At 39.0% G+C, this 23275-nt stretch overlaps 1 protein-coding gene across 6 annotated transcripts in view; it reads right to left on the bottom strand.

Moving 5' to 3' along the window:
* LOC107694178 (synaptotagmin-1-like) overlaps positions 1 to 23275 on the bottom strand; it is a 220357-nt gene that overhangs the window by 60557 nt on the left and 136525 nt on the right. The window contains exon 1 of one of the 6 annotated variants that reach the window (XM_016493805.1): positions 20725 to 20950. The exons of 4 other annotated variants lie outside the window; for them this stretch is intronic. The gene's annotated coding sequence lies outside the window, so the exon portion shown is untranslated. Of the gene's footprint in view, positions 1 to 20724; positions 20951 to 23275 lie in introns of those variants that run through there. One more of the 6 variants, XM_016493800.1, reaches the window with a different exon arrangement.

Here is a 23275-nt window from a genome sequence, read left to right as displayed (position 1 = left end):
ATTATGCATTCATTATAATGCCTTAAGAATACCCTTATAATGTATTATAAATACGGGCTTCATAGAAAGTGTTACCCAAAATATTTCTGTTTTATGAAGGCGAGCCAATGGATATCACACAGGCAACGTGCAAACTTTGTGCAAGAGTTATGCCGGTGAACGTCTTAATCTCAGTCAATTCACTATATGCAGAAGGTGAAAGCAAAAATGGACTGACCGAGTAATGGTGGAGCTTTCGGCATCTGTCACCGCATTCTCTCTCAGAGATGAATCTACTTCAACATATGCTGATAACGGTATATAGTAGGGCGAATCATCGATTTCGGACAGTAATCGATTTAAAATGCTAAGAATCGAATGAATCGTGATTTCTATACCGATTTAATTCTTTCAAAATATATTAAATTACTACAAGCACGAATTAATGGCTTCATAGAAAGTGTTACCCAAAATATTTCTGTTTTATGAAGGCGAGCCAATGGATATCACACAGGCAACGTGCAAACTTTGTGCAAGAGTTATGCCGGTGAACGTCTTAATCTCAGTCAATTCACTATATGCAGAAGGTGAAAGCAAAAATGGACTGACCGAGTAATGGTGGAGCTTTCGGCATCTGTCACCGCATTCTCTCTCAGAGATGAATCTACTTCAACATATGCTGATAACGGTATATAGTAGGGCTGTAACGATTCACTTGTTTTCTCGATGCATCGATTACAAACCCTGACGATGCATATGCATATCTTGAACATGGATTTTGAATCGTGAATCGTCGATTTTGGACAGTAATCGATTTAAAACGCTAAGAATCGAATGAATCGCAATTTCTATAGCGATTCAATGCTTTCAAAATATATACACATTAAATTACTACAAGCATGAATTAATGGAGACCTTGAACAGTGTTCGTGCCCTTGCATCTCTCCTTCACGCGCTCCACTATTTACCGCTCCGTTCGTCTCACTGACACATTTTTTGAGCAGCTGATGTGTGATCTTTCATTAGTACTCGTGGCCAGTAATGCTAAAGTGAAGTAGTTTTACTTTTCTGTAGTTTTTCAATGGGTCTAGGTCATACCGACGACATTACCTGAGCAGTCGAAGGCTGCACATTTATTGCATGGATGGAGCATAAATGTAAGTGTCTAAAGCATACACACAGTTCAATTGAATGATAAATGTGTTTTAACAATGTCGTTGGACCGAATGTACGAAGGAAACTGTTAAAATAACCACAGCATTAACAACAACCTTGAAATAAGAGCGCGAGGTTTATCTGATAATCAGATGCATGAAAGTAGCGTTTGTTGCTATAGCAAACAGACATCCGGCGCGTTTTCTTTTAGAATCATCATTCACCGATGGAGAGGAAAAGTTAAATAGCCTACTATAGCATTTTATTTTATGAAAATAAGATAAAGAAGTTTTCGCACTGAAAGAGAAGTGATCTCACGCTAATAGAACTTAAGAAGTACCAGGCTATATCTGCAGCTAATCTGAATAAAAAGCAGAATGAAATGATGAAACGTTAAGACAATAAACAATAAATAAATAAAATGTATGAATGATGCAGTGCTAATTGACATATCATTTATTACAGTACAGAAATAAAGTATATGTTCTACCTTCTTCTGTGCAGAAAATTGAAATAATTGTTTTTAGTATATAAAACAATAATAAAATTGCCATTAGGAAAAAAATTATAGATTACAAATGATTGATTATTGTCCAGCAGTGTATTTGATTTCTTATAGCTTATGAATTGAATCGTTCTGAATTTGCAAAAATCGTTTTTGAATCGAATCGAAAACATATGAATCGTGTATTGAATCGATTCGCTGTCTACCCAAAGATTAACAGCCCTAGTATATAACTAACTGTTTTAATTTATTCCCTTAATATTTCTCTTGTGGCCCTTACATAGTGAAAAAAAATGAGAAGAAATGTATTTTGTGTTAAACAGGTTGTTTTTTAAAGTCGGTGCTTGGAATAAAAGCTTTTTATTTCATTGATTTTTATCGATGACTGCAGTGTTAATATTTTAATTATAGGCATATAATTCATTATAGACCTTAAAAGACTGTTTTTAAAAACATTTTAATTGAGGAGTAGGCTAAATATCTTTTGTTATCCTCGCAGCGCGTCAGTTATGTGGTAATTATTGCGGGGCAAATTAATTGTAATTTTAATTTAATAATAAAAGTAACTTCATAATAATAATAGACCTTTTAAAAATATAAGAATGTAACAGGCCTGCATTAGCTGGAAATGCCAAATCCTCTTCATATTGCCAATAATTGATGTTTTTGACAATATCTCTGGCTATTGTTGATACAAGATCGTCATCTTTCGATGCACCCCAGCAAGGGGAGGTTATCACGGTGCAGACAGCACGTTGCCTTTTACGCCTTTTGGGCTGTCTTGTTGAGCACTGTGGCACTGAGAACATTATATTTCACACTTTAAGCTCTTTTATTTTCCAAATGTAATAGGATCGATTAGTCCAACGAATCATTCGGTTTGTAATGCGTACCGAACTGAAAGCCTCGTACTGAACAGTTCAATACGAATACGTGTATCATTACACCCCTAATAAATAGTAGTAAAGGTTTCTTTCATTTCTGTCATTATTCATTCACCCTAATGTCGTTCCAAACCAGTTCTGTCATGACAACTCTCAGACAGTTTTAGCTTGGTAATGTACATGACAATGTTAATGTGTTTGGTCTTGGCGGAATAGATCTGCTACGCTGCTGCTGCGGCAGAGCAAGTATTGCTGCCAATACATTCACAAACATGCTCCTGTGAGCATGTAAGAAATACTGCTGCTGAACATATAACATATTTAAAATAACCCCCATATATAACATACATGAAACCACCATGTAGCTGATCTACAGTATACAGGTAGAGCTGGGGAAGGTGGAGTGTGGGGAAGGTGAAGTGTGCTGCAACTGCTACAGCAAGCAGTGCTACAGCTAGTCTCGCTTAGCCAGACCTTCAGACTGACGGCAAAAGGTCTGGGCACCTTGACCGCTTTGAATGGTCAAGACCTGCCCAAGAGACCATATGACTGACAGGTAAATCAACCAATCACGTTTTGTTTTGTGCCGCGTCATGTTTAGGAGGCGTGGAAATGTCCCCACAATAACAGACCGGTGTGTAAAACTCTTGGACATATTTTACAGATTCTGTCCCGTGAACTTTAAATATTTCACATACTTTTGAAAATCCAGCATTTAGTTGATTTTGATAAGCGAACTTCGTCACAGTTGTAAACATGACGGCTTTCTTCTTCCATGAGGGGTTTGGCATCCCGGCATCTATGTTTTCATGTGGAACGGTAACACATATTTACTGGAAATCCTGTATAATTTAATAAATCCAATGACGACTTTGAAACTCCTGAAGTGTTTCCAGTTTTGTGTGCCATATACATCAGACATTCAACCAACAGTCTGTGGGCGTGACGTCTGAGGCTGAGACTACACTATAGCTAGCCGAATATTTGAATGTTGTTGCTCATTGGCTTCTGATACGAAAAGAACCTATCAGCTGCACTGTGTGAATAATGATGTCATTAGGTAAGACTGTGTTAGAACCTATCTGACTGCGCCATCTAGATTTTCATGACAGAACTTTGGATTTAAGACTTTATTCAGCAAAGAAGTATAGAAAATTTCTTAGGTACACTTTTCCATAAGAATAAATTGAATGGTAAATGGCACTGTGGAGCTCCAAAAATGACTAAACTCAACCACACATGTATCATAAAGATGGTCCATAAAAGAGTCCTTTTATGCTATATTGCAAGTCTTCTGAAAAAAGGAAGGAAGTTAAAAGTTATTTACTCAAAAACATTTGAGAACCAATGCAAGTTGGAATCCCTGACATCAAACACAGCATGACACCCAAATTGTTTAAATATACCTGGATGCAACCGATGTATTAAATTTGGTTAAAGTAGTCCTTTTATCTGTCCATAGTCAGTACAGACTCAGTACAGTACCCAGACTCACAAACTGAATGAATTATTTTCAAAGATGATGAATAATGAGAACAGAATCCATTCGCTTGCACTGAAGGTCTCCTCATTGCTTCTTTACTGCATTGTCACATTGGAACATTGTGAATTGCACTGAAAGGTCTTTGCTTTAGAAGCTACCTTGAGTGGAAAAGCAGGTAATAGACTGAAACACTGCCGATTCAGAGTTCATTCTTTCAGTTTTGATGTGTTTTATCCGTCCAAGCTCTTGATGTCCTGTAGTGAATAGAACAAATTATATAATGGTAATCCAGAGGATAGAAAAAGCAGACAGAAAATGGGTTGATTAAGGAGAAGGACAGATAGAAAGAATGAATAAACCAAATGAAAAGGGATGTATAGAGACTAGAGATCGTCAAAACCATGTTTCAGCCAGGGCGCCTCGGTGAAACCGCCCCCGTATTTGATCATGTTTATTGTCTGAAACCATCTGCAGCTGATAACCCTTGACTGAACAAGCTGTTAGTCAGCCCAAGAGGGAGTTGAGAAAGAAATCAGCCATGCTATAAAATGGCTCCTTCAGTCAGTATATGCTTCCTCCACAGATCACACTAATTGCAAATGACTGCTTTCAAATAAAAAAAAAAATCTTCATACCCAATGAAATTGATAAACAACCAATTTTATTTAGCCATACACTACATGTTCTTTCTGAAAAGTTCTGATTGGACCAGCATTTGAGCTTAGCTGGTTTAAGCTGGTTTTCTACTGGTTAGACTAGTCGACCAGCATGTTCTTTTTTTGGAGAGGCTGGTTGACTAAGAAAGTCTTGATGGAAACACCAGCACCTAGAACTGGGGACCATCGTCTAAGAAAAACACCTGAAGAACTTTTCTTCTGAAAGGGATAGTTCACTTCAAATTCTGTCCTTAATTTCTCACCCTCATGTCTTTCCAAATCTGTAAAGCCTTCATTCATCTTCGGAGCACAAATTAAGATAAAGGATTGTTGAATAAAGTCATTATCTTTGTTTTCTTTGCACACAAAATGTATTCCCGTAGCTTCATAAAAATATGGTTGCACCACTGATGTCACGTGGATTATTTTAACAATGTCCTTACTACCTTTCTGGACCTTGAACGTGGTAGATCCCTTGTTGTCTATGCAGGGTCAGAAAGCTCTCGGATTTCATCAACAATATCTTAATTTGTGTTCCGAAGATGAACAAAGGTCTTACAGGTTTGGAACGACACAAGGGTAATCAATGACAGAATTTTCATTTTTGGGTGAACTATCTCTTTGACAAAAATAAAAAGGACTGAGAAGCCTTTTAAAGAACATTTGCCTTTCTGAACAAAAAATGTTAAACCTAGCATTTTTGTCACTCAAACAAGTCTACATGGTCTTTTAAAACATGTTTAGAGAGGAGATTTGCTGCTCAAGCAACCTGCATTCGCTTTACTTAAGTTGCAATTTACTTTATGACAGTAAATATACTGTATGATAGAACAACTGCAAGCTCAAGCGATGTCTCGCAATCAATGCTAGACAAGAACAAGAAGCGATTGCATACCTTTGTCAGAGAGGGTGTTGCTCAGAGAAAGGTAGTTATTAGCGACACAACTCTTTCACACGCACTCTTGGTGATAGTCAAGATGGGAATTTTCATTATGGGCAGGGAAGCGGGGGATAAGCAGTGCAAAATTGAAAAATCAACTCAATAGCTTCAGAAGTGTTATCAGGAGAGGCTGGCCTAAATCTGCATGCTAATAAGCAAGTATTGCCAGGAGGGTATCACTTCCAGTGGATCGCCACGGGAGTAGAAAACATGGGACCAGAGATAAGCATCTCTCCCAACACACTTGGTGTAGGGGTATTTTTAAGCCCGGTGCTGTCCGGGGCCCTTTGAAGACCACTGAGCGGAAGAAGCTTTTACAGAGTTGTTTCTGAGCAACATGGGACGGAAGGCTAGAACGGTGCTGCCTGCTTTGAAAAGACTTTGACTGTGCAGACAACAGTTTTAGCAGCTTTGTTGATTGGCACATAAATGTTCAAGAAAAATAAAATGGGTGGACAGATTTGATATTTTTGACATTATAAATGACCGATCTTGAGATCAGTGTATATTCTCTACAGGTTAATGAAGTTCAAAGCTTTGTATAATTCAATGAATTACATAAGGTGTGAATGTAGTCAGCTGCATTCGTCACCCACAGAGTGGGTGTTGGCGTAGCCCCAAAAATAGACCTTCCTCAACAAGGAGCAATCTGCCATTTCAAGTCCGTGTGCGCCTGCAAGCTTGTCAGTCTCACTTCCATCAGCGTGCATCTGTGTCACACTGTGACACGTTGCATCTTTCTCTCATGCCACTGTAAAGTCCACCAGCAAAAAAAAAAAAAAAAAAAAAAAAAAAGTCATCATTTACTAACCCTCATGTTATTTCAAACCTGTACGAGTTTTTCTTCTGTGGAACACAAAAGGAAAACTTTTGCAGAATGTCCAATCTGCTGTATTCCATAAAATGAAAGCATACCATGACCAAAAAAAGCAAAATTTCAAAGCTAAACAATAGCTTTGTGTGACCTGTTGTTCTTGAATGTTTCATGATGATCAATATTGAATGTTATGGACAATGTGTACGAACCCACATGAGATTTTTTTAGACATAGCAATCATATATTTTCAGAATACTTGGAATATATTCATTACATTAAAAAAAGAGTGTCTAGATTACTGATAAATTACCCTTTTTTGTTTGTTTTCCACAGTTCAAAGAAAGTTTAATGGATTTAGAATGACACACAAATTATGTTTTGGGGTAACTAATTCCTTTAAAACAGTCTTTTTTTTTATCGTGAATCTCTTTAAATGACTCAAACGAATACACCATTTAAACAAAAAGCATATTGATATCCCTGACCTTCTGCCGTTTAGGTCAGCCTGAGGTGTTACCTCTGTGAATTCTCATCAGTTACATCCTCTACTTGCTCTTGGGAGACAAACCCGTGTGTTTACTGGTGTAATCGAATTTGAAATGGAGGCTGTTTGCAGATGGTCAATGCGGGAGGGGATGTTTTCTAGTGCACACAATGCTGTTTGACTCTCATACACAAAATAGAAAGTAATCACTCCTCATCTAGTTAATCCCATAATTATGCACATGGACACTAATTTCCCAGCAGGGAGAACACTGTGTGCCTGGCTCATCTCTCTCTTTCCCTTTCTGTTCTCTTACTGTTTATTTACTACACTAGAACAATCACACTGAATGTTAAGCAAACAAACTATATAATATAGCCCCAAGCTTGTTTTACATGTGTACTAGCTATAGCAGTTCAGGAAATGTTTGAGGTAGTGCCACATCACTTCTATTAGCTGTGATACATCAGGGAATAAATATGGAACTCTAAGACTGTTTACCAAAATCTAGTGAGCTGCCTACGCAGGAAGCATTTTAGGCATTATAGGTATACTCCCAATTTGAAGGCTGCAAAGAAATTAAGCAGCATGATTATGATACCTTCTGAATTCTAGGACATTAGGACTTGGAACACTGACAAATCATTCATATTCCCATTATACATTTAAATGTAGATTTTCAACAATATGGGAAATTTCAACCTCCCACGTGAGATGGAGCAGTTTTAATCCTGAATCCACCAGTGTTTATTTCTATGTGCCCAGTGCCGCTTGACAATTTCTCAGAGGTGTGCGGAATATATTGTGAACTCTTTGTACTTCAAGCCACAGGTCTGTATACTTTTGAGCAGGCATTTGCTATGCTTGACATGATCCTATTTTGAATGACTCCTTCCAATAATAAGACCATTCATCTTGTGCTGAAGGTGGGGATCGTTAGTTATCATAAGATGGATGTGACAGATACAGGCTACACTTTGCTAAAAACATCCTGTCAGGCATTGAGGGCCTTTCCCCTCTTTGCACCAAATCAGCGTGCATTTGCAGCTAAAAGAGCTTCTAAATACCAATAATGTCATATTTCAAGTCAGGCAGACAGAATGAATCAGGAGAAAATGCTCTGATTATAGCCAGAAGGGAGCAACTCCACCCTGGTTGGCATATTTCTACGAAGAAGAGACAGGATGTTGCTGGAAAAATTATTGTTTCAGTGCTCGTAATATTGCAAGGACACGGCCCCCCTGCCGCGTAATGGCACATGGCAAGCCAAACACTTCAATGAAGTTGTATTTTAGAGGGCATGTTTGCTGCCATCAAATCATACTGTGGTGGAAACTGCAGCAACATTAGATTAGATTATGTAGCTCGTGCGTTTCCTCAAACAAGACATGATCTAATTCGTTCTGAGAGTACATCCTTCTTCCTTCAAGATGTGTGTGCTGGAAATTGAGCTGGTCTTTGAAATAATCTTTTTAACAATCTAGGTGGAGAATTGGAAGACGAATCTGACACTTTTTATAGATTTTTTACATCAGTGCAGTCATGTCTGCACCCCCCTCAACCCACACACACATCCACCCCTCCCTCTACCACAATTCTATAAATAAACCTGAAGCAGCTCTGCCTTTATAGGTCAGCTGAACTACAAAGTGCATCTTTTTTCTCTCGTGTGTACAGAGTGAAATTCCTTGAGTTGAATCGATACATAATTCCAATAACTGGTTACCACAACCTCGTACAAGGGATTGTTGTTGCCATGGCAACAAAAGATCTTGGTGTAAAGACCATAAGAAAATGTATGCACAGCCATAATTCTGTTTGTGACGTATTCAAGTAAACACATTTTTATTATGGGCTCCCCAGGCATGGCTCAGATAGAAGCAGATAAAAGAGTGACACTTTGCTAAAGAGAAGCTCAAAGTTGTGCTTCTAAAGTGACGAATCGTTCACACAGAAAAACAAGATCTGTAAACATTGCGAGAGGAGATAAGCCAGCGGCAGAGCTGTCTGACAGTCCTCCCCACCCCAAACAGAGAGGAGAAGAACGGCAATGGAAGCATAAACATTTAAAATATAAACACTTATATTTTAGTATCTATCTATCTATCTATCTATCTATCTGTCTGTCTGTCTGTCTGTCTATCTATCTATCTATCTATCTATCTATCTATCTATCTATGTTGTAGTGAAGCTAAAACCAATGCCGGACATTCAGGTGATGTGTTGTAGTGATATTATTTGAGAAAAATTGCTTTGCCTACAATTTTCTGTCCATTTCCTCTTTGATAGATGCTTTTACCAATTTCTAGGGGTTTGCCGCTAGCAGAGGCTTTCTCACTTACACCCACATACAAGCCGCATTACAGGGGTTGTCAAGTCAGAAAGTACCATTTACATTAGTAAACAGAAATACTATTTGTTGAATAGATATATCCAATGACAACCATAAACAAATAAATAGAATGACCTTAATGTGTTCTTCTTCCACAATATAACCCCGGGTCCGTTCGGTTTGGACTGCTGGAGCGCACACAAGGCCCTGGCGGTGACTCATGTTTATTATTTCCTCTCTGCTGATTGGGTGTTCCAATACTCCCAGTCCACCCTGCATCGTGTGCAGTGAAACGTGACGCCGGGTCACTTCCCCCTACCATCCCCGGCTGCCAGCTCAACTGTGCTGCCTGCAGCCTCATGTCTCCCAGCATGCTTCAGTGGCCATAAACACACATGAGGCCAAACAGAGATGCTACAGAAGTAAATATAGCTCAGAGGGATTTATTTTCAGCGTTTTTGTTTAGTGGTTCTGCAGAACGTATAAGCTAAGGGGGGAATTTATAAATGTAACACTTTACAATAAGGTTGAATTTGTTACCGTTAGGTATCATGAGCTAGAAAGGTAATGGGTAATATGAACTAAAAATGAGCAATACTTTTACGGTATTTATTACAGTTTTTCTCAGTCACTTTGGTGCATTTCTCGAATCATCCTTAATATTTGCAAAGAAGTATGTGCATTTCTCAAAACAATTCGTACAAACAGCACCACACAATCGATTACCTGCAAAAGCCTGTAACTTACTCAAAATCTTTAGTTAATCTCTCAAAAGTATTTATGTCAATGAACATATCAGTGCCATCAGAATGAAAAGTCCTTGTGTCATTGTTCACAAACAAGATAGTCAAAATGTTTAGTCATGTTGTCAATATAACAGTGCACTCTGTTAGTATTACCTGATGTAAACTATGGCAACAGTTTGGATGACAGTTACAGTACTGAAATACAGAAGGCTGCACTTCTTATGTATGCCATATATCCATTTCAAAAGTACAAATTTACACATTACTGTATGTGGGATATTGATTGAAAGAGACTGGATAGGATTCACAGTTACACTTTACTAGTGGTCTGACAAAAAAACAAAAACAAAAAAAAAACCTTACAACGTCATTGTCATATAGAAAAGAAATATGGGCACAAAGGCGAAAATACAAAATTAGAAAGGCACAGGAAACACCCCTTAGGCAGAACTTTGCTTTTGCATGCAGCACTGTTTGAGGAATTGCAGTACAGTCTGTCTACACCTCCTGACGTGCCAGTCTGTCGGCCCACAGATTCTCAACTGCATCACAACGAATATCTTCCCTTGCAATGCAACGTGGAATTGGAGTCAAGTGAACCATCTCACAACTTCATACAGTATATGTGGATGAGGCTGGCTTCAACCTGACCAAAAGCAGAAGGTGTGGTTGAAATGTCATCGGCCACAGAGCTACTGTTGATTTGCCAGGCCAACGGGGAGGAAATATCCATTGTCAGAATTTGAAACTCTTGTGTTGTCCTCTGTCTATATATGCTTTCCAACTGAAGGTTCATGAGATGCTCCTTTGAGCTGTTTCAGAGAACTGGTTTATCATTAGCTGATCTATACATTTTCTTCATTAGTGAAAGTCAAGATTCACCTGCACAATTCATGGCAAATTTACACAAAGTCTAATAGAAATGTGTAGAAAATGCTTGAAAGTTTTCAAACTAGATCAACCATTTTGCATTTAATGACTTATACGATGAACTAATGACTAGATGTTTTGGGGGGTAAGACTGTTGCACAGAGAACTATATAATACATTTTGAGCAATATGACATTAGCAACTGATAATGTAGGAAACCGCAGATAATGTACATAATCAATTGCATGAATGTACCAAAGCAATCGCAACTTGTTCAAAAGAATGAGAAACTGCTTTTATGATGTGCACAAGTGACTAGATGATATGGAGGTTGAACAAGTAGTTTTGAGAATTTTATTTCTGATCTGAGAAATGCACCAAAGCGACTGAGAAAAACTGTAATTTTAATTATTGTGCATTTCTACATTCATTAATACATTTTTAACATTTCAAATTATACAAATGAACATTCGATAATGTTACTGCAATACTGTAAATTGTTACCAATATTAAGTTTAAGATAAGCATTCAATGAATAGCTGATATTCATTGAACACAACCGACACAACCCTTTTACTTTTATAAAGAAATTATTTATTTTATTTTAATTATTCTGATTTATTATCGCTAGTATTTTATATTGTGTGTTCTCTTTCAAAAAGGAATTATCCATGTGAGAATTTTTGCTTGTTCATGCAGACTGCTGTTTTGTATCCAAAAAAAAAAATCCTGCCAGGAATTTGCTAGAAGCTCCCGCACACAATGTAAGCCCGGGTGGCCATTGTCCTCAACCTCCAGATTACCTCTGATTTGCTACTGCGTTCAGTATCCTGGCATGGCACTGCAGCCATTGGCGATGGTGGAATGACAGCAGAAATGGCCATGTGGCGCAGGCTATGTCTCACCCTGCTTGTCCCCTCAGTCTGGTTATTCTCTCACTAAGCCCAATAGGAATGTCTTTCACATCCCTGGACTTTGCATGACAGTGTTTGATGAATGGACTGGCCCTCAAAAAAAGGTACATTTAAAAAAAATTGGGCAAGGTGACACGGTAATCAGGCATGCACGGCATGTGAACAAATGTATAGTAGTTGTACTTCAAAAATTTAATGTGTTTGATTTTTCTCTAGTGTTGTATGTTCAAACATGCATATACTATTTTATCCCTATATTATAGTGCAGTGGTTCTCAAACCTCTCCATGAAGTACCCCCAGCACTGCACATTTTGTATGTCTCCCTATATCTGACACACCCACTTCAGGTCTTGCAGTCTCCACTAATGAGCTGATGAGTTGAATCAGGTGTGATAGATGAGGGAGACATACAAAATGCACAAGGCTGGGGCTACTCCAGGACAGGTTTGAGAACCACTGTTATAGTGCATTTTGGAAATCGAAAAGATCGACCCTGTCAATAATGCATCTGCAGTATGCTTGGCTAAATGTCTGAATTCCGTGACTGTTATGAGAGCAGCTATGCGTGTGTATGTGTGTGTGCATGTCCCCAATAGACTGCATTATGCATAGTACACAGAATGGGTCGCCTGCAGCACTAATGCAAATTTCTGTCAAGGGCTCCATTAAAAGGTAAGGCTGGGCCCTCATCTGTGCCGCTTCAGCTCAAGGTTTTTCATGGCATTTATTATAGTCATGCCATACACACCCCTCGCATTTTCATTTCCTTATTGACCGCACTACTACCAGTGATAGGCTCCTTTCGCACTGGCCGAATCCAGAGATTGTGGAACAGGTAGGTGGGCAACACTAGCCACTATCTCATCCTGTATGTGCCTGGCACACGCGGTGCATCCTGGGTAATTAATTTCTCCCAGGGCTTTATCATCTCAGTTGGCTAGTGAATGATTTACACTGACAGCCAAGCCATGCCAAGACCCAGTGCTATGAGCTGTGGCTCTAGTTTAAACAAAACTGTTCTGAGCATGAACTGTTGGGTGAGTGTTAGATTAACAAGGGACAAAATTAATCAAATTTAATCTACAGTAATTGTTTTATAGAGGCATACATAATAAATTGGGTCAAAAAAGAAGAAAGAATGAAATCTGGGCAGCATGGCTTATTATATACTTTCTAGGACAATATGTGTCTGTATATGTTGTCTGACCAATGGCAAAAATAAAAATAAATAAAACTCTTAAAATGTCGCAATTCCATTTGGTGGCACGATTAACACAGAAATGACACATTGAACCTTCAACTCAAGAGCTACATTACATACAGCTATTTTGTGCACTGATGTCAAACCCATATGTTATGAAAAATTATATCTTTTATTTTACACAAAATATTTTCAAAATAAAATGAATAATATTATTTCGAAAAAAAAAAATGTTTGCCACTAATGTGATATAAATTTACTTGTGAATATGGATTAATGTGGGTATAATCTGAATACATCATGGACTGTAGCATTCTGTGTTGAAGCTGATGAATGCATGCTTTTGATTTTGATCTTTTTTGGTTATCTCTCCAGATGGAAAAGAGCTCGCAGGCAGATCCACAAGCGTTAGGAGTGACTCGGCCTGCCAGTAAGAGCTAAATGAGTGAGAACACTGGCCCTGAGGGAGCTGATTTTATCAAACTGTCATTGTGGCTAAAGCTTTTTTAGGAACAAAGCGGCACCTGAAAATCAGCCTCCACTCTGCAGGTGAAGGTGGCAGAGTGGATGAATAATGCATGAAATTTATCTGCTGCCGTTAATCATGATGAGATGGTGAGAGAAAGAGAGAGCGAGATGTGATGTGGCCTCAGGATGTTTTTATTCTCATTTACTAATTTCTCTGCTCAGCTCAAGACACTGGATCCAGAGTCAAGGTCTTTAGAGAGGTAAAAAGCTTCTGATTGCTGTTAAATTTAAAGGCACAGTTCAGGCAAAAAAAATGACATTTCCATCATTTACTCACCCCCGTGTCCTTACGTCATCTGGAGCGACACGAGGGTGAGGAAATGATGACAGAATTTTCATCTTTGGTTGAAATATCACCCAGCTCCTGCAGAACTCACAAGGTTATAACTTCTTCACATACATCAAAACACAAGCTTCTTCAGATGACTTTAGGCCATGTAAGTAAAAGGATATGACAACGCCAAGAAAAAAAATAAATAAATAAATATCCTATGTGACAACCTATATAAGCATACAGCATTCATGTGCAATCACAGGTCAGCAATTATAAAATAGGACATTTATAACAGCTGTGGGTGATAAGAAGGGTTGCTTCTTATTGATTTATGGCACAATGGAATCAAACGAGGCTTGTCAAATCATATAATGGATTTCTCTAATGTAATGTGAATCTGCTTTCATAATCCAATACAATGAAGAATGTATCTTTTTTTTCAGTTGATGATCCACAAGTATGCATATAGGCAATATTTCTGGGTAAAAAATAGCTATATTGTCATATAAACTTACTCATACGCTAAATATCCTTTCGGAAATTGGTCAAGGGTGATACTGAAGAAAACGTTCTGCCATCAGAAGATAAGATGGAGTAACGGGTCATGGAAAACTGCATTTAGGACATGTCTCGGCCTTTGTGTTTAAATATGATCCACACCGCGATCATTTGACTGATAAGGCCTCACAAATGGCTGGCTTAGAGCCGTAATTACTCTCCACTCCCGCATAATCTTTCTCCCCAGCGAACATGTCAATGCCGGCAAGCAGAAGCGTGCTCGCAAACGGAGGAATAAAAAGGAGAACATTTAGAGATAAGAAGGGCTCCTTTCCTCTCATCGATACAGTCATGACTCTTAAGATTTCAATCCATCACTGGGCTCTTAAGAAAGCACTCCCTTGCCTTTAATTACGGCACAGTGACTGGAGGATCTTGACTTATTTGACATGCAGCTCTGAGCCATTGTAAATGCACAGCTATAAAAGCTACTGGAGACTGGAGGGTGTCAGAGATTAGAGATCTCACAATCGCAAGGTCATTAGTGTTATTTGGAGGTCAGGAAGTATGTGTAGAATGAAGCGATTTAGCTCAATGACCCGAGGGGTCAGAGACAATGATCTGAGGGGTTGATGCACACTGTGTTAAACCTCTGTTAAACTAATTACGCACAAGGTTGCCTACTTCATAGTCAACATCTTTTAAGCTGTGGCTTATGTATAGGCTTCATATATTTATATACAGTACTATACGTATGAATAACATTCCTAACAAAAAATAATTACTCCTGAGACATGACTATATGTCTTGCATGCATAAGCCACTGCTTTTTAAATCTAATTAATGTGTGCAGGTGTTAAATAAGAATGTATAGCAAAAAATTACTCTGGAGACATATGGCAACATGGCTTGCATACATTGCATAATTTTTAATCAAACTAATTAAGTGGAACATGGTTATGTTTGAAATAGAATGATAACAGACAACCAAAACTGCCACAGTATGTAGTACATATATTTAATGTTCACAGAATGCGATTTTCAGGCATGGATACCTGGATGATGTAAACAGAGTACATTGTATGAGATTATGTATCCCACAATGCAATGCGTTCAACTTACATTTCCACTTCCTTTTTTGACTTGGACTTCCAAAAGTTCAGACATTTTTATGCAAGTTTTTGTTAAAAATGAATAATAATAATTTTTTTTTTATAGAATTTTTATGGTACACACTTAAAAATAAAGGTGCTTAAAAGGTTCTTCACAGCGATGCCATAGAAGAACCATTTTTGGTTCCACAAAGAACCATTCATTTAAAGGTATATATATAAAGAATCTCCATCCAACATTTTGCTGTTCTTTTCTATCGGTCTCATCTGTTAGATGCATTGGTTGCTCCACCTGTGAAACAAACAGAATGCGATTTTCAGGCATGGATACCTGGATGATGTAAACAGAGTACATTGTATGAGATTATGTATCCCACAATGCAATGCGTTCAACTTACATTTCCACTTCCTTTTTTGACTTGGACTTCCAAAAGTTCAGACATTTTTATGCAAGTTTTTGTTAAAAATGAATAATAATAATTTTTTTTTTATAGAATTTTTATGGTACACACTTAAAAATAAAGGTGCTTAAAAGGTTCTTCACAGCGATGCCATAGAAGAACCATTTTTGGTTCCACAAAGAACCATTCATTTAAAGGTTCTTTAAAGAACCATCTCTTTCTTACCTTTTTATAATCTGAAGAACCTTCTTTCTCCTCAAAGAACCTTTTGTAAAACAGAAAGGTTCTTCTGATGTTAAAGGTTTTTTATGGAACCATTTAGACAAAAAAGGTTCTTCTATGGCATAATGAAGCACCTTAAATTTTAAGAGTGTAAGCAGATGTGTAATAGCATGTTCGTACCCCACTCCAAAAATATTATTTAACATTTTAGGTGACTGCAAGAGGACAAGCAGTAGGAAATCTCATCTAATTGGTTGAAGACACAAAGATTACATGTTGGCTGGCTGTTTAAACAGGAACAGAGGTCAGTTCATTGGCAGTGAACAGGACGTAAAAAAAGACCATGTAGTTGCTCAGAATCATTAATGCTCAGAAAAATCAGTAAGCCGATTGTTTCAGATATAATCCATTGTCTTTTTTGCCATTGAATCTTCACAGTCGACTGCACTGGTCAAGACCTGCAGAGCTCCTTGAGTAAGAGTGGTCAGAATGATCTGGTAGATTGTGGACAGCATATACAACATTAGATGCCCTCGGGGGAAGAGCAAACCACCCTCAACTTTAGTCTGCTCACAGACAGAGTGAAGGACACCGAGAGAAGGAGAAAAGGAAGGAAAAGACAGTCGAGGGGGACTGAGAGCATCTCTTCATGGCGGTATGGAGGAGAAAGAACAGGAATGAATTTATCTGGCGGTTATTAACAGCCTGCTGAAATGCACTTAACTCATGCATATTCAATTATGCTAATGTACACATGCAAATGACCACAGTCCACAACACCATGCTGTCTCAATTAGGTGACAGGCTTACAAGGATTGGCTTTAGAGAGCGACCGGATTACTGTCCTGCTATCCGTCTACAAGAAAACAGCTTTTGACCTGTGATTATCGTCATGAGACATCAGCAGGGTGGGTTGACTCGCAGACTGAGAGGAGACGTTCTGTTTGCGTGCGACTGCACATGTGGGAGACTGTGGACGTGCGTCTTCATGTTATATTTACTGGTTCCCTTCAGCACTGCCGCTTTTAGTCCAGCTTTTGAGGAGTTAGAGATATTCAAGGTCAGCTTATGTCATGTGCTTTTATTTTTCTTATTATACAGATCAAATTGAACAATTCTGGAAAACATGAGTCAAGCTCCACAACATTAAATTTTTAAATGATTGAAGCTCAACATGCATTAAATTACTCCAGTCGTCATTTCTGAATCGGTGGGAACTTTTAACTGCACAATAAATCTGAATCACTGGTCTACATTATTGCTTGGCTTTCATGTCTAGCACATATTCACAATGTACCAAAAAATTTGGTATCAAACTCAATAGGGTGAATTGTCAGAAGCTTGGTGAGTAATACATCATATTCAGTATGACCAAGGTCGGATTAATTACACCGATTCTGAATGTGAAATACACCATGCTGGCTTAAAAGTAACAGCTTTAGCTCTGTGTGCAGCAATTTTAACTTACACAAGAGCATTTCATTATTTAGCATGTCCCATACATATGTGTGACCAACATGATATAGCTAACATGCTAAAGACATATGCACTACATAGTCGCCACAGTGATTGTCATCCTTCTTAGAGTCTATAGAATGGCAGCATGAGTCAACATCAGTCGTCACTGCGTTATGTAAAGCTTGAAGGGCCCATCATTTACAACAGCAAACTAATAAGAATGAAAAGTACATTATAGCTCAAACATCTGAAAATGTTTGCAACCACATTTTCAATTTTGGATGGCATTTTTTCTCCCAAGCATTCATTTCTGACCTTTTTGGTATGGAAAGAGCAAAAGGTAAATGTAGAGGAACTTGTATAGTGACAGAACGGACGCTGACATTGTCGCTGTCCTCTGAACAGTGGTTCTGAAAGCAGCCCACTCACTTAAAGCCTGGAAGCGTGTCGCTGTCCGGTGCTGAAAGCATTGAAGCAGGTGGCGCTGTCCAAAAGCAAGAGGTGCTGAAAGCTGTGTGTCGTGGAGAAGAGTGTGGAAAAGCGTACTCTGTGGGCGGCTATGAGGCTCGTTTGCTCAGAGCTGTCAACAGTCTCCTCAGCACCTAAGAGGGTGTTTCTTGCATTTCATCTGGTGCATTTTTAAAATTGTTTATTTAGGTAAGCGTCAGACTGACGTCTGTGTCTATTGTCATATGCCATAAGCACTGCTAAGACAAGTCAAAAACAATGTAAAAAAAAGGGTCAAAAACAATGTAACCTTTAAAATCTTGAGATTTCAGTTTTCAGCTACAGGATCTTATTTGATATATATACAATTCTTATTAGCAGCATCCTTCTGGATCGGTTCCAATTTAACAGACATTCCAATAGGAATACTATAATTATACTCATTTATTTATTTACTTATTTATTAATTTTTGACTAGGATTCTATGCAGTCTTGCTTCTTTGAATGCAAGAGCAACCCCTGTGTGAAATCCCACTTGATTTTGGGTTGAACAGTAAACAGCAGAAAAGAGCAGATTAATTCATTCCTGGAACTATAATACAATTCTTAGCTTCCATAGCTGTACAGTATACACATGGTTAAGACTGCACACAGTGCTGTGCACCAATATGGCCATCTGCAGATATGTATTTTTTTCTCTCCATTTATTTATTTTTATTAAGATTTATGGCTTGAACCAGCTGCTTGGTAAGCGTATACACTAAGCAGACAATCATACAGCAAATTTTTGACAGCAGGATAAATCCGTCAGATAATCCAAATCCGCAGCAAGAGAGAGATACAGAAAGAGAGAGAGTCTATAAGGGAGATTAAAAAGAGGAGATTGTGAGTGCCGAATCCCACATCGCTGATCATGTGACCTTAATTCCACTCTGTCATTTCTTCCTGCGGAGTGTGAGAGAGACGACCAATCACAAGGCGCAGTTCGTGAGCTCGTGAGGAGTGGGAGAAAAAAAAACATCCCGCTAACGGCAAGTGAAACTCAGATACAGTCCAAAAAGGGGGAAACACTCATACAGACTCACACTTGTCACTGCAATGCATATGCACACAAACATGCAACTTCTCACATGCTGTTTTGTTTCAGTTTGGTGTTTCTTTCTCACAAAAGCATGTGGGTTTTCTCACTGCATGTCATTGATTTCTTCAATCAAGTATGTAACGGCATATTTACGACTCTTCACCGACTCCTACAAGTCGACCCCTGTCCCCATCCATGTCTATGGTGGTTTTTACAGCTCTGTTATGGTCATGTTTTGTTCTACCTTCTGTCAAATATAAAGCTCATATAAATTACACAGCCGTTAGGAAAACAAAAACAGACATATCAATAGAGCTCTTGCCAGCATCACTCATTAACTATTGATGCTGTGTGAGATCTGGCGCCACAGCTGGATACACACACGCACACACAGATTGTTTATTTCTGCACTCATTGAGAATGGACTCAATTCAAACCAGTCTCCATGGTACTGAACCAAACAAGAGGGGTGGCAGTTTAAACTCTAACTAAACCAAAGTGGTCAATCGTACTGTGGTGCTTACAGCCATACAGAAATGAACATCTGTGATGCCTTCTGTACTACCTTAAAAGTACAAATTAATATTCAAAATAAAGGACTATGAAATAAATTGATGTAAAAACAGCCTTTCGGGTAAAAAGAAAAGGAATCAGAGTGCAGTTGGCTTTGATTAAGAAAAGAAGAAAAAAAAAGAGACGGGTGGCATGCAGTGGCTTTTGAGGATTATGCCAGGCAGGAGAATGGAACCAAATGGAGAGAAGTTGTTTGAAGCTCCGCAATAAGCCACTCTTACTCTCTTTCATGTTTTGAAATGAGGGAACAACTGTGCGTGTTAACCGCAATCCAGCAGCCCCTTTGTTCCTTCTTTAGATCACGAGCTAATGGAGGAAGGGGCTGAAAAATGGTGAAACCGGGAGAGATCCGTCAATTAGGTGTGGTTTGACATCACTGAGAGTGTGAAAGGCGGGGAAAAATGATTGTACGGAAGGTGATAGCATCTTGAGGTTTGATCACTCCATACGTCAGGGGCTGCAAACTCCACTGGGAAAAAGGGGCATGAGATGAGAGCTACGTGTGGGCATGTGGGGGAAGGGGTGTGTAGGGTACAATCACAAAGCACATAAATAACAATTTCACCACTGTAATGACAGACAATCCTTATTTCTCTGCTTGCCTACACTGTCTACTCTTTCAGAGAAAGCAGATAGTCCATTCTCTTAAATGCGCTGTGTAAACAATAGACCCTCTCCCTGCCCTCAAACTGACAGTTTTCAAAGAAAACGTCCAGGCAGGGCGAGAGACGCTTGGAGATGACCTCCTCGTCGCCAGTGTCAGAATTAGTGAGAGTGGCAGTAGACGGCAGGAAGCTAGTGAAGTTATTCCTCCTGGAATCAGCCGTCACGAGGCACTGGAAGCAGTGTGTCTCACGCTCTACTGAGAGCTATTATGGACTGTTTTCACTCAGTAATGAAATGCAAAAGCCTTTCACATGGCTGAGCATGTAATCACAACACATATGCATGCACATAGGGTATGTACTGTAGTGTAGTATTCTCATTATATGAGTGGAGTCAGATATTGCTATCTAAGCCATTTCAAGACTTTAAATCCCAAAGCAGCATCTAATTTGAAGTAGAATATTCTAAAACAGTTCAGTACAGAAGTTATACTTAACTAACACAAACACACACAGAGAGAGGGAAACACTGTTCTCAGTACAGTCAAGTGTCCCTACCTGGTGGTCAGTAGTCACTCCTGGGTTTTTGTTCAGAGCTGGAAGGCAGGAAGAGCAGGAGGTGGAGGCTGAAATAGAATTGAGTGAAAACACCTCCGTTTGTCCTGTAGAAATATGGATGCCCTGTGCACACGCGTTCTCTCTCTCTCTTACACACGGCTCTGACACGCAGCACTGAATTTCTCTCTCTCGCAGCCTTCCTACTCGTCTTCCCGCCCACCTACCCGTGACACCCTCCCTTTTCCTATCTCTTTCTTTCACACACACTGTCATTCTCTCTCGTCACACATGCGCACTCTCTCTCTCTCTCTCTCTCTCTCTCTCTCTCTCTCTCTCTCCACGCACTCTCTCCCCACGCCCCCTCTCTCTCTCTCTCTCTCTCTCTCTCTCTCTCTCTCTCTCTCCAGGCACTCACTCATTCGCTGTGACACAAGCACTCTCTTGTACATACATTTGGTTTCTTTACTCAACAAACATTCTCTTCCTCTGCTTTTGTCTTTCACAAACAGGGATGAACATCGCTCTTTTTTTTACGTGACTAAGGCTATATTTGTAAAGGAATACCTGCTTGTTATTAACTGTGCGCATACTGAAAGGTTCTCAACCAGTGGGATGCGACCTAAAATGCATCACAGGTCAGTTTCGATACGATCACAGACAGCCACATGATGTAAAATGCAAAAATCTAGGTCCTGAACCAAACCCATTATATGAATACAATCTAGAACTATACATACGTTTTGTGTGTATGTGTTTGCACACATACACATGCTGGTGCTGCTCTACACTACAGGGGTTGACACACCAGTTCACAGCTGATAACTGATAGCATTGGGACTACAAATAGTCTTAATTGTCTAATAATCTAATTGTTAGTATATATAAACATACGCTAGATGAACATCTTGGGTCGTAAGACACATCCCACTACTTTTTAAAAAAGCAGTGAATAGAACAATTTGCTGTTTAACATGCAGTGCATCAGATACATAAAATGTCAGTTTAAAAGCAAAAGACCAATCAGAACGGAAGCACTCATCCCTTCCTAAGGCTGCCATTTCTTCCTGCTCTTTCCCCCCTCTCTCTCTCGTAGTGTAGATGCAGCCCACGTCCCCTTGAGGAGTCAGTCAAGGGTATTCCCAAAGAAACTGTATGCAAATGAACAGTGAGCCCGGAGCAGCTGCCTGGCCCCTCCCCTGGTCCAGATGCTCGGCCTGGGAGGGGAGTGGGGGGCAGAGCGGTGGCCTAAAGGGACTACAAAAAGTCACCGCAATAATCATAGCTTGAGCTCATCTTGCCGACAAACCAATTTAGAACAACATTAATGCTAATGATGAGTTTTTAAACACAGGCATTTTCTAAATCAGCTGATTCGTATATTTGTTGTGTGAGTTTAAGCATTGTGATTTTTGGAATTACCAAATGGAGGGGTTGGAATGAGAATGGTTTGAAATGTTGTCAAGGTCATGCCCTTCAGTGAGAAACATTCATCACTGAGTCTGAGTCTGCAAAACGGCGAAAAGGTAAAGGGGGGTGGAGTTACTGCAGGTTGAACACACTTACGCTACACACTTCAGAGCATTCAGGTCTGATGCATGGAATACCAAGATCGCTCCCTTTGTGCTATATTAGTCTCTCTCTCTCTGTTTCTCTCTCCCTCTTGACCTCATTCTCTTCCCTTCTCTTTTTCACACTCCGTCTAATCCCGCTCTCATGCTGTGACGGTTCATTTTTCCGTTGTACGCATGCGCTTCAGGCAGCAATATGTTCTATCTGACAGTTTACATTAGCAAAGCCTCTCAGCAGTAGAATAAGCTGTTGGCCATTAATGACATCCACTCAGTTTCTGAACACACACAGATACAGGTCAGGTTTTTCTTTTTGTGTAAATTCTCAACACCTTAAATATGATTCTTTAACCTCTTTTTTTCTATGTTGCAGTCGATGAGAAATGTCATTAATTTTACAACTAAAATGCAACATATAAGAGTGAAATAGGATATCCAACAAGAATACACTTAGACTTGATTTTGTCCATTAGGATTGGATTGTAATAAGTGGTTGTTAAAAAGCAGGGCTGCGTTTCCCAAAAGCTTCGTAAGCCTAAGAAGTTCGTAAAAACGATCGTACGACTGATCTTAACATTACGGTCTGTTTCCCAAAAGCATCGTAACTTAAGTAACACTTGAAAATCATCGTAGATCTACGAGTGCTCTGGAGTAATCGTAAAGCCCTAAGTGCATCGTAAGAAGACAGATTTATGCGGTCACCTGCAGGACAATCGGCAGATTGCACCTTTAACTTTATTCAAGTGCAATGTGATTATAATATAAGGATTTGATTGTACTTTATTGTACACTTTATTACTCGTTTTTTGTTGTTGTTGTTTTAAATGAATTTATAAATGAAATAATTAAAAAGGGCAGAAAAAATGTAAATATATATCTAAATTAAATGAACAAAAAAAAATTCATAAAATAAATAATGTAGGAAATATGCTTCAAAGACTGGCATATGGTGGGGCGGGGGGGGGATCTGTCAATGACTTGCT

Source organism: Sinocyclocheilus anshuiensis, unplaced genomic scaffold (assembly GCF_001515605.1).
Source record: "Sinocyclocheilus anshuiensis isolate Anshui unplaced genomic scaffold, SAMN03320099.WGS_v1.1 scaffold1003, whole genome shotgun sequence".
NCBI lineage: Eukaryota > Metazoa > Chordata > Actinopteri > Cypriniformes > Cyprinidae > Sinocyclocheilus > Sinocyclocheilus anshuiensis.
The sequence above is the reverse complement of the archived record's forward strand: the minus strand, read 5'-3'. Positions and strand labels throughout refer to the sequence as shown.